Source organism: Seriola aureovittata, chromosome 6 (genome assembly GCF_021018895.1).
Source record: "Seriola aureovittata isolate HTS-2021-v1 ecotype China chromosome 6, ASM2101889v1, whole genome shotgun sequence".
NCBI lineage: Eukaryota > Metazoa > Chordata > Actinopteri > Carangiformes > Carangidae > Seriola > Seriola aureovittata.
The window spans coordinates 14,371,346-14,386,594 of NC_079369.1; positions in this window are offsets into that span (position 1 = coordinate 14,371,346).

Here is a 15,249-nt window from a genome sequence, read left to right on the forward strand (position 1 = left end):
GACCCTTATGGACTAAAGGAATATAAATTATTGAGGAATGGACAGACAATAGGACTTCATGACCTCGCCAAAGGTAAGGAGCCACCGTCGTTTTGCTGGTTTTGCTCATTTACGATGTTGGTAAATATGAATGAAATATACTTCTGTGCTCATGGTTACTGAAAAATGAACTGAACATTTGAATTCTAGAGAATATAATGTCATTAGTGTTCCATGTAATTCGTCATAAAACAAAGTATTGGACAAACTGAAGTTAAGAAAAGCTAAGGAATCACCAATGTTATTATAAGTCATCCTGAGGGGAATATGATATCTGGACTAAATTTCACAACAATCTTGCGAGCATAGATGTCAGCCTCCTGGTGGCGCTAGAGGAAAAGTCTGGGCATTACCAAAGCCAATAGGATTCAACCTCTGGGCAACAAATGTATATGTAATGCATACAAAATACATGACAGTCAATAAAATAGTTGTTGAGGTTTTCAGTCTGGACCAAACTGGCCATCCTAACAGAGCCATGTTGTTACCATGGCTAAAAATGAATTAGTAACAGGGAAGCTGGATTCAAATGAAAGATTAACATTCACATTAAGCCCATTGGAAATCCACAAGATTTAAAGAGTGAAATACATAAGCTAACAGTTAGCCCAACAGTGATTTAACAGTTACTTCGACAGGATATCTTCGCACATTTTGAAATCATATAATCCTTTTTAAAGACGCTTTTGGGACCGCAACTTTTTTTATTTACATGTTGCTTGAAATCCAAACAAAATTTGTAAAATGAATGAAAAGCCATATCCTGTACAATACATAGCCCTAGTGCACACAAATAGCCCTGTCAAAGCCACCTTAGTTTAAGACTGAACACAGATAAGTGAAGAGCAGACTCAAGAAAGAGATCAGAAAAAGTCCAAGACACAGCATACAGTATTCGCAGTACTTTTTAATCCAGTTATTTTCTTATTTAATAAGATGTATCCTTAATATTCACTCATGGCTTTTTTGTATTGTATGCCTTGTTGGATTACTGTCTGTAGCTGCTTTATTTTTTATTATTGAGGCAATACTGTGAGTTCAAGAATTCAAGATTAGAAAATCGTCAATAGTGTAGTCTTTTTTAGCTAAAACTGACTTAACTGAGACTGTGTTGTCTACTAAATACGGGGACACACATTTCAGCTGTTGATCAGATTATAAATATGATTTGGGGTGTGACAGTTGGTGTTGACAGATAAAATCAAATACTAGTGTGTGATATGTAAAGATACCAATCTTAAGTCTTCAGACCCGGTTGCTGATACTCGTTCTCATAAAAAATTTATTAAACATGTTTGATACAGTATTTGTGACTAACATCAGCAACTGATTGCGTTTCTTGTCTGTTGCCTGAAGGAGACACACCGGTAAATAAACAGCTTTATCTAACCCAAAGTTAGCTTCATTTTACAAAGTTCACTCGCACCCGATTCTCTCTGTAGGCCATACAGTCTCCCCCAGTGACACCCCCCCCCACCCACCCCCCTTTTTGGTTTTTTCAGCAAAAACCTGCACTACATATAAACAGTGCAATCTTGCTGTTTTTCATCTTTGTTTGTTTTGTTACAAGAACATACTAAAATTGGTGTCCTCACACAATTTCCAGGGTTGTCTGGAAATTCTAATACTAGTATCTATCTAGTGTATTTACTCAGTCATGAGGTTGAGTCTCCTTCCTGACTATCAAAGACTGAACATCTGTGCAAGTTGGTGGAAACAATCTTGTTAGCTAATCATAATATTTGTCCCAGGTTTGAAAACTGCTATTTCCAAAGTCAGGAATGAACTTATATGTTTTAGTCCAAACCACAATCTTTCTTTAACTTTAACCAAGCAGTCTTTATGCCAAACCACAACATTCCCAGATCAAAAATTGTAATATTAATCATCTTTGTAACAGTGATGTGTAGGGTTTCTTATTGTTACTTATAGAGGATTCAGATCAGAAAAAAATCATGTTTATTATCGTGATTTATTGGAAAAGCTCACTTTAACTAACAGCTCAATTGCCCATCAAAATTCTCACAATGAAGTTCTATCATTTCCTTAGTTATGTGCTGACCCAGATGCACTCTTCCACCCTCACAGCCTTTTTTTCCCCAGCCCTTCTAAAAGCCAGTCACACTGGCAATGGGGAGTTTGATATGATGACAAATGGTTAAATCCAGTGGCTGAATTATTGACTGGAACCAAAATGTGAGGACAGAATTCCTATGGGACAAGAGTTGAGTGGAAACTGCTCTACACTCTAATTGCCCCCCGCCCACCTACTCGTTTCTTTCTTGGCAGCCCTGTGTTGAGTGTTACAGAGCACTGATGAACTCTACAACACACTTTAAGTGTTCCAATAATTAAAGCCCACGGAGATTGTCAAGATAATACACCGCACGATAAGCTGCATAAATTCAAGAGACTTAAACAACAGGTCTGGTCACATTGCTTAATTGCAGTGTCCTTGCAACTGGCATAGCCTGAAACATTTTATTTTATGATGGTCTACTTTCTCACCTGACGAGACAGCTGAGGCAGAATATGAGAATATGCAAATGTGAGGAGATGGAGTTTATGATCCAGAACTCCTCTGCTCAGAGATAGAACAATAAGTGACAGCACTAGAAGTCAGGAAGAAAGAATTTGCAAAGTATTTGTGAAATGAAAGTGAGAATAATGAGACCTGTATCTCAGCCGGATCTCTGCTCTAACACGGCAATTAGGACGACTATGACAGGATAGATGGCCATTTGGCTGACGATATGCCCCCAGATTTTGTCACTTGACGATGAAGCTTGTGAGAACAAATCTGTGTTGTTTGCATTTCTTTCAAATATCTCTGCTGATGACATTCAAATAGGTACTTTAACAACCCTGTCTCCTAGAAATTACACATACATACAACTAATTTGCAACAGAAAATATGTTTTGATTGAAACATAATGCTGCTCTGATTAGGTTTTTTTTTTTTTCATCACATAATCAGGAAATCTTGTGAATGAACATATCTGTCATGTTGCAAAATGTTTACAACCTCTTCTCCTTTGTGGTCCCTCTTGAATTACCTAACGCTCTGAGGGCTCCCTTGCTGTCTTCAAAAACAGCTTGAAAAGTAAGATATTTTAGGACCACGGTGACAAGTGACATCCATATTTGTCACAGGGTCATCACCATTGTGCTGGAGAGGCTGTGGGTATATTGATGACCATACCCGTAATTTTCCTAAATCAGCAGTGAGTACTCTAAAGGCGTGCATGCTGAGATCAAAACCATTTTTACACCAGGAGATGTACCAGCTGATGCTCCTTGTGGTAACTAATTGTTCATGTGAAGAACTTAATCAGTCATTGAGAGAGAAAGTTAGTACTCTCTGCTGGTTAGAAAACAAACTAGCCACAATCAGGCAATGGAGGGAAAGACACAAACAGGTATTCTGTGTAGCTTACGAATGACAGTTCTTGAACAGATCGACTCCAGTCATCACATATCTTGCGAATGATTGACATTTGACGTTGTAAAACCAAAAGAAATGATCACCTTATCTTAATTTATTTAACCAGCAGTCACACTGGCTGTACCTGGTTGTTGCATTTGATATTTTATTCAGTTTTCAAGTATGTGTGTGTATATGTGCGTGTATGTACATGCAGGTACAACACATATGTATATGTTAGTATCTTTTTAGTACTTATATGTGGAGCCCCTGCCGGCGGAGAGACCACAACCTTAAGAGGGGTCACTCCAGCACGATTAACCAAAGTGCCTTTGTTATTTAAACCTAACCACACGTGACACTCAGGTTGCTAACCATTGTTTCCAGTCCTGATGCTTTGTGTGCAGTACATAAATGTAGTGAACATAATCCAGGCAGCAATTATGTTTCCCATCAAAACATAATTAGTGAAACAAATTATTATATAAGCATAATTTATAGGAGACGTGTTTGGCTTAAATAGTGAAATCCTCACCCACCCTGCTCTTTGTAGACTCCTCTTTCTAGACTGTGTGTACATGAGTATATTTTGCATGCTCCTACAATTCAATACATCTTGATTAAATGACATGAGAACATTATTTTCATGTTCATTATGTGGCTGACACAGCTATTCTGTTGCTGTGACCAAGCAAAGTAAAGCATAGACAGATTGCGTTGTTCTAACCCACCAAGAAACACGCAATCAGTACCACACATTTGCAGTTTCATCAAGATGTAGTAAATTTCAAACACACACACAGTCAGGGTGCCTTACATAACCATAAAGTAGGCCTGGTGGGTGCTGTCATCAAAACTGTGCCTGCAGCCGCCTTCCTGAGATGAAAAACAAATGAAACACTTTGAGGCTGAGCTGATTCCCCTCCCGTTCTTGCAGCTCCATCTGTCACTCCCAGCGACTTATTCTGAGCAAGAGCGCTCTTCCTGCGTGACCTCCATCAAAGCGCGCAAGATGAACGAGGTGGGTCTGGTCTCTGTCCTCTGTCTTTTCCACGCCAAGGCAGCAGTGGCACCGAAGCATCGAGAACACCTGCAAACTGAGAGTAATGAGGCAGCGGGGCGCACGGCCGCCCACCCTCCCTGCACTAATCAATCCAGCTAGCCATTAAAGAAACCAAGGAGAACTGCAGCTGGTTAGAGCAAGTTGCAGTTTCACACCTCCATAAACTACTGTCTGTGGTCATCTGTAGCTTCTATAAGATGGTCCCTAGTTTTATGTTTTTCCACTGTACATCCCAGTGGCTTTTAGATTTCATGTTCATAATAACTTTGAGTTTCTGCCACAATTGCTGCCTTTTGTAGCTAAAACTGACCTCCTTTTTATTCCAAACAAACCATTTTTGGGCCAAAAAAAACATAAAACCCAGATCTCCTCATGACCAGAGGATTGAGTTCTCAGTCTGGGTATTAGCTGAATTATTTGTCTTATAACAACTGTGCAAATATCGAGGGTCTAAGGATAGACTGTGTCATGTGTTTGTGCAGATTATAAAGCACACCAAGACAAATTTGGGCAAAATAAATAAATAAAATTAAAATGGATTGAATCCACTTCTACAGTATTTATATGAAAATGTTGTTGATTATTAATTTAGACCTTCTAAAGCTGAGACTTTTTAGGTAATTTAAAAGTTCATCTTTCAATGCAAATACAGGGCTTAATGTTAATTCTTACACTCTTCCTGGGAGATTATTTTTTCTCGAATACCCCCAAGCAGTGGTTCTCATCTTATTACATGAATGGTGTACGCAAAAAGATGTTTTCATTTTGATTGAAACGTCCATCTTTCCCTCAATTCCGCCCCTTCAATGTCCTGGAGTCTCCTTCTTTGCATTTCCTTTCTCCTCCTGCCAGCCTCCAATACAGGAGCCAGAAAAGCACTGGAGAAAGACACGCTGTCACACGGTGTATATCCCCCCCAAAAAATAAAATAAAATTATCATGCCACCGTGTCATTACCCAACCTTGACTCTCTCAGAGCAATCGCATTCAAAGAGCATTTTTCAGGAGCGCCCTCCCCAGCACGACTAGTAAGCATGGCTAATGGAAATTTAATCAGCAACGAGAGAGGACAGCAGGCATAATGCAACAGATGATAAATAGAAGAAAGATGCAAATGGTATTTATTTTAGACAGGCCTTGCTGACAAGCCTGATAATGCCTCCTCATGCAATTTCTCCCTGAAGCTTCCTTTTGATGGCTCCGAAGTGGTATGCACCATATTTCACAGCCTATCGTTTATGGAATAAATTGTTTTATCCATAGAAATGTTTTCTTTTTTTTCTGAATGTCTCTTGTTAGTGGTGCCTTAGCAACATGGCAGTAGACCTAAATTAATAAAGAGCAATGTAAATTGATGCAGTCATTACAAACCAGGAGTACTTTAGAAACATGCTGCTTCAAAATTCCCAGCATGTTCACATATTTTAGGCTGAAATGCTTCCTTTTGTGCTTTCCTCTGGAGTTCATACTTTGAGCCAGAACATAAGCTCAGAATGCTCTATAATCTGTGCCTCCGACGAAAAAGGATCTACACTACCTTATTCTCCTAAACTGGCCACAGAGTGACAATTCCTGTAATTGCGTGTTGCAATGACACATTTAACCGCGTGAATCATACAGTAATGCATGCAGCCTACACATGATGCAGATTCTGTAATTCATCTCGTAATGATTTCAGCAGCAGCACAAAAGTGTCTCATGAATCCGTACAGGGACTAAAGGCTCCGTCTCAGATATCCATTCAAAGTTGGCTTTAGACCGTTTCCTCGGTTGGTGACATTTAGAGTTTAATCAAATACATTTACAGGTGATATCTAGATGCCAAAAGTATTAATGTCACTTTTTATTTTAGTATCGAATGTTCATCCCAGCTGCTGCACCCACAGTGAACATTAAATAGAAGAATTTGAAAAGACAGATCTTTCAGAGTTGAGATTAAACATTTCCGACCTTGGAAATAATAAGTGTTAGAATTATCTCACCACATGTGATCTTCATCAGCAGATGGACTTTTGCCACTTGTCATACAATTTATACGCCTAGAAATTTCAGTCCTGGTTGATTTGGCAGCACTCCAGTGGTTGCACTAAACTGCAGCACACACTTGTTGCAAACAAGCAGCTACATTGCCGGAAATACATTAGAACAGCAACTGGTGTATCTATTTACACCAAACAAACTCATGTTGTTTGCATCAGCAGTAACTTTAAGACAGCTCTGATATGGTGTAAAGAGAGTGAACAGTAAACATGAGATCAAAAACAGTAACACTGCATCGTTTCATGTGAATCCTCCACAGGAATGGCAGACTCTACCACCAACAATGAGCAGTACTTTATATACAACTAATTACAGAACATAAATACATTAATGGCTATTACTGGAAAATTGTTGACCCTTAATTACACAAAAAAACCTATCATCTCATTATAACTTTAAAGCAGCTATAGTCAATATTTTTGTTACAACAATGTATCAAGTGTCAATATAAAACAATATTACATTATGTCACAGTTTGTGGTTGCAGCAGACAGTTGTTTTTAGAAAAAAAGGCTCTAAAAGCCTGTATGCGGGGCGTCGTGTGGCGTAGTGGTCTAAGCAGCACTCCATGTGTAGAGGCTACAGTCCTCGCTGCAGCTGGCCCCGGTTCGAGTCCCGCATCGGACGGCCTTTACTGCATGTCATTCCCCCTCTCTGCCTCCCCATTTCCTGTCTCTCTACTGTCCTGTCCAATAAAGGCATAAAAAAAAAAAAAAAAGCCCAAAAAAATATACTTAAAAAAAAAGCCTGTATGCTCAATACAAAACAGCAAAGTTAGCTGGTGAACACAATGGACCATTTAGCAGCTGAAGAGACAGATATTTCCCTCAGGAGTTGGTCAAACCAAACCAAAAACAGAGATAAAAGGGAGTGAATGACTCCAAATGAATGATAAACTACTGTTTGATAACTTCCAGCTCTATCCACTGAGTAAAAGGTAATGATTAGTCAATGTCATGTTTCGCGACCTGTTCCCACTGCACCTGAATGAACAAAAAGGAATAGTTCATGTCAGCAAAAATTGCAAGTCTGGGAGAGGTCAGGACAGCAAACAATTAATTATTCTCTCCAGCCAAGTTTTATCCCAAACTGGAAATATTTTGACGGTATAATTTTCCTACGAAAGGGCTTCATTGTGAACCCTGAATGGACATGCTTTCACACTTGTCCAGCAGTTATTCTGTCCCGTAGCCCAGTTGCAGCTGAGCCACACAGTAGCACAGCCTGTCATTAGCACTAATATAGCTGTCAAAGGAGCTGCAGGACTGTTGCTTGCACTTGAGTGCGGCTGAGGCGGTTCGCTTGTTATACCTGTCCCTCTCTTAAGTTTCGTGTATTTCCTGAACTGCTGATACCTTGCTGCCAGTACAACTGTTCAGCTGTACAGAGCAGGATCCCCGCAGAGGCATCGCTAATCAAGTCTTGTTTTGGTCCTCAACAGCTAGCGGTTGGACTTCGCTGAATAGATTCAGATTCTGTCAACACTGTCACACATCTCCATGAACTGGCAGCCCATGAGAGGGAGTCGTTAGATGAATCCTGGCACTGCATGTACACAGCTTCTGTGCTTTGTGCAATATCATACTAAACTGTAGCACTGCTAGAGCTTCATAGAATCGCAGACGTGTAGAATATGTGATGCTTTCAAGTCTGTTGTGCACCTTCAGAGCCCCCCCCCCCACTTATAAGTATGTTAAGAAAATGGAAGCATTTGTTTACCAACAGCTTCCAGCTATGTGCTGCTGAAGATTTTCTTGTTTGACATTGATGTATAATCTCTCATAAACACCTAAGAATTAAAAGTAATAAAACACCACACCCACTCTGGCTCAGAGATACAATGTCTTCAGCAAGCATTCAGGTTTCTAGATGAAGATGAACTAAGTGGAATCTACTGAGCATATCGGTCTGGGAACAAACACAACTCAGAGGGAGCTTGCTGCATGATGTCCTGCTGAGACAACACAAGTTTCCCTGTCATTATTTCTCTCTTCTTTCATAACAGCAAAGTGGCAGAAACAAAACAACCACAAGACTGTATTTCAGACAGACAAATGCAAATAAACATGTAAGGCAATTCCACCACTGGTCACACTAAGCTGTTCCTCATCGTGAAAGCACTTTTGATTAGATTTCTCCTTCAGTCTCCTGCTTTAAATGAATTCATGAAATCTGGCAAAAACGTGACTTCTGATATCAAACGATGTGGACTGAGCTCAGCTCACAGGAAAACAATGGTGATAATTGTGTTTGTTGGATGATTAAGGGGGTTTCAGAGAACAACTTGTGCCTTTGTGCCTTGGTAGCTTCCTGTTGATGAGAAAGCCATCCATTTTAATGGCTTTTCTTCCCCCTTTGTTAACAAGGCTCCACTTTATACTAGAAAATGGCACCCAAATGAATGGCATGCTATTAAAGGGGAAATAATAGCTCAAAGAAGCAAAACAAAGGAAGGAAAAAAAACATGGATACATATAAAGGTTTGAGATATGAAGATTTTTCTCTATTCTCAGCATGCTGCTCACAGTCAGTATGTTTTTTTTTTTCAAAATTAGTAGTGTTGTAGCTTCAAGTTGGTTAATGTTTAAACAGCCATTATTCTGCATCAGTACAACAGGCGGTAAAATAGAACAAGTTAATTGGTATTTCATTCTTATGTTACTTTTTGTTATCTGTCCTTAAGTGCAACACACACTTGCTGTGTCATGCAGCGTTGCACCATTTTGCACATGTTAATTGACGTCCACAGCACTCAACAAACAGACAGAAGTGGTCAGAGTGCAGTAGCCAGGATGTAATGATCCATCGAGTGATTGTAGTAAAATTGCTGCTCCTCTGAAGAGTTGACCTGAGTCAACACTGGGAAGTACAACAGCTTTATCCTAACTGAGGCAGCCTGTGATGACACAAATCAAGGCACTGCTAAAATAAATCGCACATATGTGAAAATTTGAAAACCATCTCAAACTCTTTATAGTGTTTTGTTTCAAAGCAGACAGACAATCTGTGAGTAGATTGGCCTTCACAACTTAGTGTGTGTAGCTCAATTTGCCGAGCATCGGAAGGACTTGGATATTCTGAACTAATCCATTATGTACTTTCATCAGATAAAGAGCACAAATGGCTCTCTCAGTATAAGAGATGTCCTTTTGACATCCCAAACATTCAGCAAAATCATTTGCCAAAAGATACAAGAGGATTTATGAGACATCAGAGTGCAGTGTTTGATCTGACTGATCCAAAATTAGGAAGCATTTTTTCTGAAAATACAGCCCAACTCGGATATACACTTAAAATATGGCATTTGGCAGGTTAATGTTGTGGGTGAGAGCGGTGATGTTTTTTTAACCATTAATGTTTTGGCTGGATCATGATGGCTGGATATTACTCCAGGTTTTATGAAATCACTTTAGCACTGTTTTATGGTTTTAATGTGTTTAACATATTTTTGGCTGGACCACAGCAGGGTCAACCCTATAAACATGAATGTCCATGACTGAGAGAATGAGTGAGTGAGTGAGTGAGTGATCATAATTCCACCATTGGTCATTGCTCTTTCACAGCTACTTTCAGCTTATGAAAGTAACAGGCCTTATTTTCCAGTTCTCTCTAATTGATATGTACAGTTGGTCAAAGCAGTGTTTTAAGTATGAAGCTTAATTTTGATCCTCTCCTGGGAAGGAGAGAGAGAGAAGCTATTGGTTTCTGTCATGCTAAAGAAAGTAGCAGATCTGAATAGCATGTAAACAACAGAAACAACAGAAACCAGACAATACACTTACTGCAGCACAGCAATAAAAGCCCTGGTTTCTGCCATCTGAAACGCTAGAGGGCTTTTAATTTCAAACAGTTACAGGAAGTGTTGAGTTTGTATTAACGTAAGGAAGTAAATTTATCACAGCAAATGGTAGCAACTGAAAATGAAGCTTCCTAATAAAATACCAGTATGATCAATTACACAAATCAAAGAGAATTAGAAATAAAGACCTGCCTCTAATACAAGCCGGCTTCAAGTAAAGGCGTTGATCCCAGAAGGTGGCTGTGCGCTGTGAGAGAGACAAAATAAGAAAGATATTGTGTCGCTTCTAACTTTCTCTTTGTGGCTTTAAAAACCTGATTATTGAAACAGAGCAGCAACTTTAAAATGGCTTGGAATTTAACATGTAGTCTTAATGTCACGCATTTCAGTCACTACTTCACACTTATACTGTTGCCTGACAACAGAAACAGAAAAACATGTGAATAAGAGGAAATTTATTGGAAACTCGGCTGTATTAAAGTACTATATATGTGAGCACAGAAGGAAGGAGAGAAGCAAACAGATAAAGGGCAGAAAACTGTTGACACTAGGCAGAATGCAAATACAATGTGATAATGTCAGTTGTTTACAGCATTTCCACCACATTTTTCAACTACGTCCTCAATTTCGCACATTGACCATACGCAGTCCAGTGATATGCTGGATTTTGACCTAGTCTTGTTTTATGTTTTAATGTGGGTTTTAAACAAATGAGGTCTGAGGTTTGTGTGCTCTGAAAAGCTTGTAATCCCTAATGAGACTGAAACGAAAAAAAAATATTGGCCATTTCTTATTTCTTAACACTCGGGGGGGATCGTAGGCTCAGCAAATCATGTGTCTTCCCCATCTGGTACCAACAATCAATTCTGATTTCTTTTAACCCAGACAACCATGTTTTCCCAACCTTAACCATGGAGTTTTAATTCCCTAATCTTAACGTAATAGTTGACATGATGAGACTTCTCTCTTTCCAAACTTTCAGGATACTATGGACAATTAACTGTTGTTTTCTTAATGTTTCATCATCGAGCTCCGTGTTTTGTTCTCTGTTATGTCTCTTTGTTAAAGCAGAATGTTTTCCTCTGAAAGCTGACTGCTATTTGGTGGGCAGCATTTGATCCTGTGGAAACGTGTGGAGCTGGTGGGCTGAAAGGTTCCCTGCTACCGTTACAGGGACAGAACAGTCCCACGCGGGAATAGTGTGTCCTCCCCCACTGTCGTTTCCATCTCAGAACTCGGCCAGCTCTCCCTCAGGAGAAACTTCAACAGAAAAACAAGGCGATTAGAGAGGCAGCCCGTAATACAAAATGACTCACCATGCAGTTTACCTCCAGACATGAGCTTTTACACCAGCTGTAACTCTCCGCCTTCTCCTACACATATGCTCGCTCGCTTTGTCACAGAACTTGACATTTCCAAGTAATTACAGGTGTTTCTCATTATTGGGCGCCTAACTTGAGGCTATTTTCTCTTGACACTGGCATATGTTTAAAGATAAAGAATCATTTAATTACTTTGTGACTTTCAAGTGAGGCTGGTGTGGATATGCTTGTGTTTTAACTTTCCACCTGGACATATGGCTAGCCGTAGTGTCTATGTGTAGTGTTAACAGCTCTCACAACACCAAAAGCTGTTTTCAACAAACACATCTCGCTTGGTGCAGATTAGTCATGGTGAATTAAAGATGAACCTATCCCAACTTTGATCTATGTTCAGGCAACAAACTGCCACTGTTTTCATGTTTTGATCTATCCTCTTAAGATAGATGGATAACGCCGCCTGAAATATAGGATGCTAGCATGGGGTCTGCGGTTGCAAAACTCCCTCAGAACACCCCCGCCACCTTAAAAGTTCATATCTCCAGCATCATCACATCAAGTGTCTTTGTTGAAATGTCACAGATATGACAGGTGATAATTTACAATGGCAACTGCAGGGCAGAGGACAGAGTGCTGGAAGAATTTCCATCCATTACATCTGCGTGTTTTTATGGCACAGATAAGCATGAGCGTGTTGGTTTTAACGCTGTCCTGGTACATGGCGTACATCTCATCTCTGCTTGACAGGCTGTTATGAGCTTTCTCCAAACACGTCATTGACAAGTGTCTTAAGCTGCCTGTGTCTCCTTGAACTGAGGATAAATGACTGTGTCGGCTTGAAAGCTTAACAATATAAATGATTTATACCAACCAAAAGTCCTCTCGGTGATTCATGGCCTGCTGCATGTATAGCTGTAGCTGGCATTAGATGCATAAACGGCTGAGCTAATGCGGTTAGACTGGGGTTCAACTCAGTGTGAGACCATGCGTGTACTCACCTGCTTGCCTCAGATGGAGAGCTCTCTCTGGCATTAAAGGTGTGACGTTCCTGCAGCCAGTGCAGGCTATATGCACTCAAGAACCTGCTGTCAACTTTTATAACACGTGCACTACTTGAAATCTGTGTTGTACAAATGTGCATTTGCATACAGAAATTGTTCAGGTTGAAATTTTCCAGTCATTAGGGTGGCACTGTAAGACACAAACAAAAACTGACAGAGGAACAAATATTATGTCAGTTGTAGTCTACTCATGTGGTTTATTTGCCATGAAATGAAAAAAAAAATATTTGTGCTATGGTTAGATTGCAGAAGTCAGTGCTGTGGTGAAGTATGGCCGCATATTTAACAAATGTAACTCTTAACAAAAAACACCCACTGCTTCACATCCTGGTGTTAATTTTAAATAAAAGACCATTTTAAGGTCAACTCAATTAGCCTGCATCCCCTTCCCAAATTGAAAACCTATTTGCATTTTCTTTTCAATACTCTGAAATCAGTCAGCTGTGGAGAATTTGTAATGTGGTCGTAGGTGCCAAAGCTTAGATATTTCTTAATTACAACATAATTGATGGCTAATGTTTCGTAGCAGGCAGGAGAGTTGTTGTTAGTGGTGCAGTAGTATAAAAAGGAGAAGTAACACCTGACTATGCTTGAGCAACTAAAGTTATTATTTCATTAGACCTTGGGATACACGTGTGGTGCTCTGATTTGGGCACACAGCTATCAGCCTGGAAAATCACACAGAGATTGTGTTTACATGGTAATCGGCATTCAAAGTGCACGGGTCATGATCAGGAGAATTAATCTAATTACCATTATCATTATTTTATTATCTGATAAATTGGCTGTCTTGACAAATGCTCCCTGAGGAGTCACACGTGGAAAATGACAAAGTGTAAAATGCCAAAGTCTCTGAGTGAAAACTGGTTCCGCTGCGGTGATCAAATTAAAACTACTTTGTCAGTCATGCCAAGATGTACACGCAGGGCAAGGACGGTGTGAAATTAAGGGTACAGTACAAATTCAGGGGACCATGATGTCACTACAGTATCTTGTCAGATGATAGGTCATATGATGTTTGCCTCATAAAGTGATGTAATGGAAAAAGAAAAGTAACTTTATAATTAGGAGAAAAGGATCTTTGGAGTTAAGTGATCACTCAAAATGATGCTGGTGACCATTACATTGAAATTGTGTTGCTAGGAAACAGTTTGGGTCCAAGTTGCTTCCTATCAGCGGCTGATATTAAAAAGCACTGCAAAGGGAAATAAACCTGAGCCCGTTTACAGGACAGTGTTTGAAAGTGAGAAATTATCTTCAGGAGCTGTGACTACAAATCTAAATATAGTGAGCTTCTCGTGTGTGAGTCTGTGTGTGTGTGTGTGTGTGTGTGTGTGTGTGTGTGTGTGTTGACTCACTAATACCGATGCCATACGTGACTAAAGAACAAAGGAAGAAATAAAAGCAAATTAAATCAGGTTCTCTGATCATAGTCCCATCTTTTCAAATGGCAGTGATTGTCATAATCGCACCTCTTTTTACTCATGATTATAAAAACATAAAGTAATTATTAGCGTTGCACACTGTGAGATCATTTATTTTAAAAAGAACAAGAAAACAGCTATACTGAAAAGTTTGGTTCCAATTGATGTGGATCATTTATGATCATTACTAAGATGCCAAAGTTAAGAGAAAGAGGACAGACCTTTCTTTAGATGAACTAATGCTGTAATGAAAACAATTGAAAATTTATGAACAATGGCAAATGAACATTACCAATAATTTGTTAATGTATATTAATAATTAATGAATTTAAGTTGGGTTTTGTGACTAAGTTCAAGTTCAACGTTATTTGTCATTTGAGCAGTATAACACATGGCATCTGTGCAATGAAATGCTTAGGATGAGACTCACAGGCAAAAGTATAATTGTTAAAATAATTGGTATAGACAATAACAATAAGATAAACAATTATAAAAAATTAGATAATCAAAGAAAAACTACTATAGATAAAGAAATGTATAATGGATAAAGGAATCAGTGAATAAATAAATAATGGTAGACGTTACATAAAGTAGAGTTATTATATGCTATCAGTTAGGAGTCTATACAGAAGAAAGCTGTCAAACAAATAGTGCACAGATGAGTGATGGAGCTGAAATAGCTGTCAAACAGAAATCTTAATATTCAAATGTGAAATATTATAAGAAGCACAAATGTGCTTAACACAGTGTGTATATGCACTCTCCACCAACGTACTACATACCCTGACTGGCAGCATCCCTTTTAAACCACTTCATTAATCCATCCCATGGGACCTCCCATGCATTATAATTCATAAGGAAATTATAATGCATAGAACACATCCTCGTGGCCCACAAAGCTTGTTCCTTATTTGCACCTACGCATGATCAAATCTCCAAAGTTTTTTGGTTGTACCATATCACAATTCAAACTCTGCAATCTACAATAACTATGGAGTATAAGTTAATGATAAATTACCATATAATCCTTTTTTATTTCATATTAGGCTCAGTTTTATCCCAACTGGGTTCTTTTGTCAA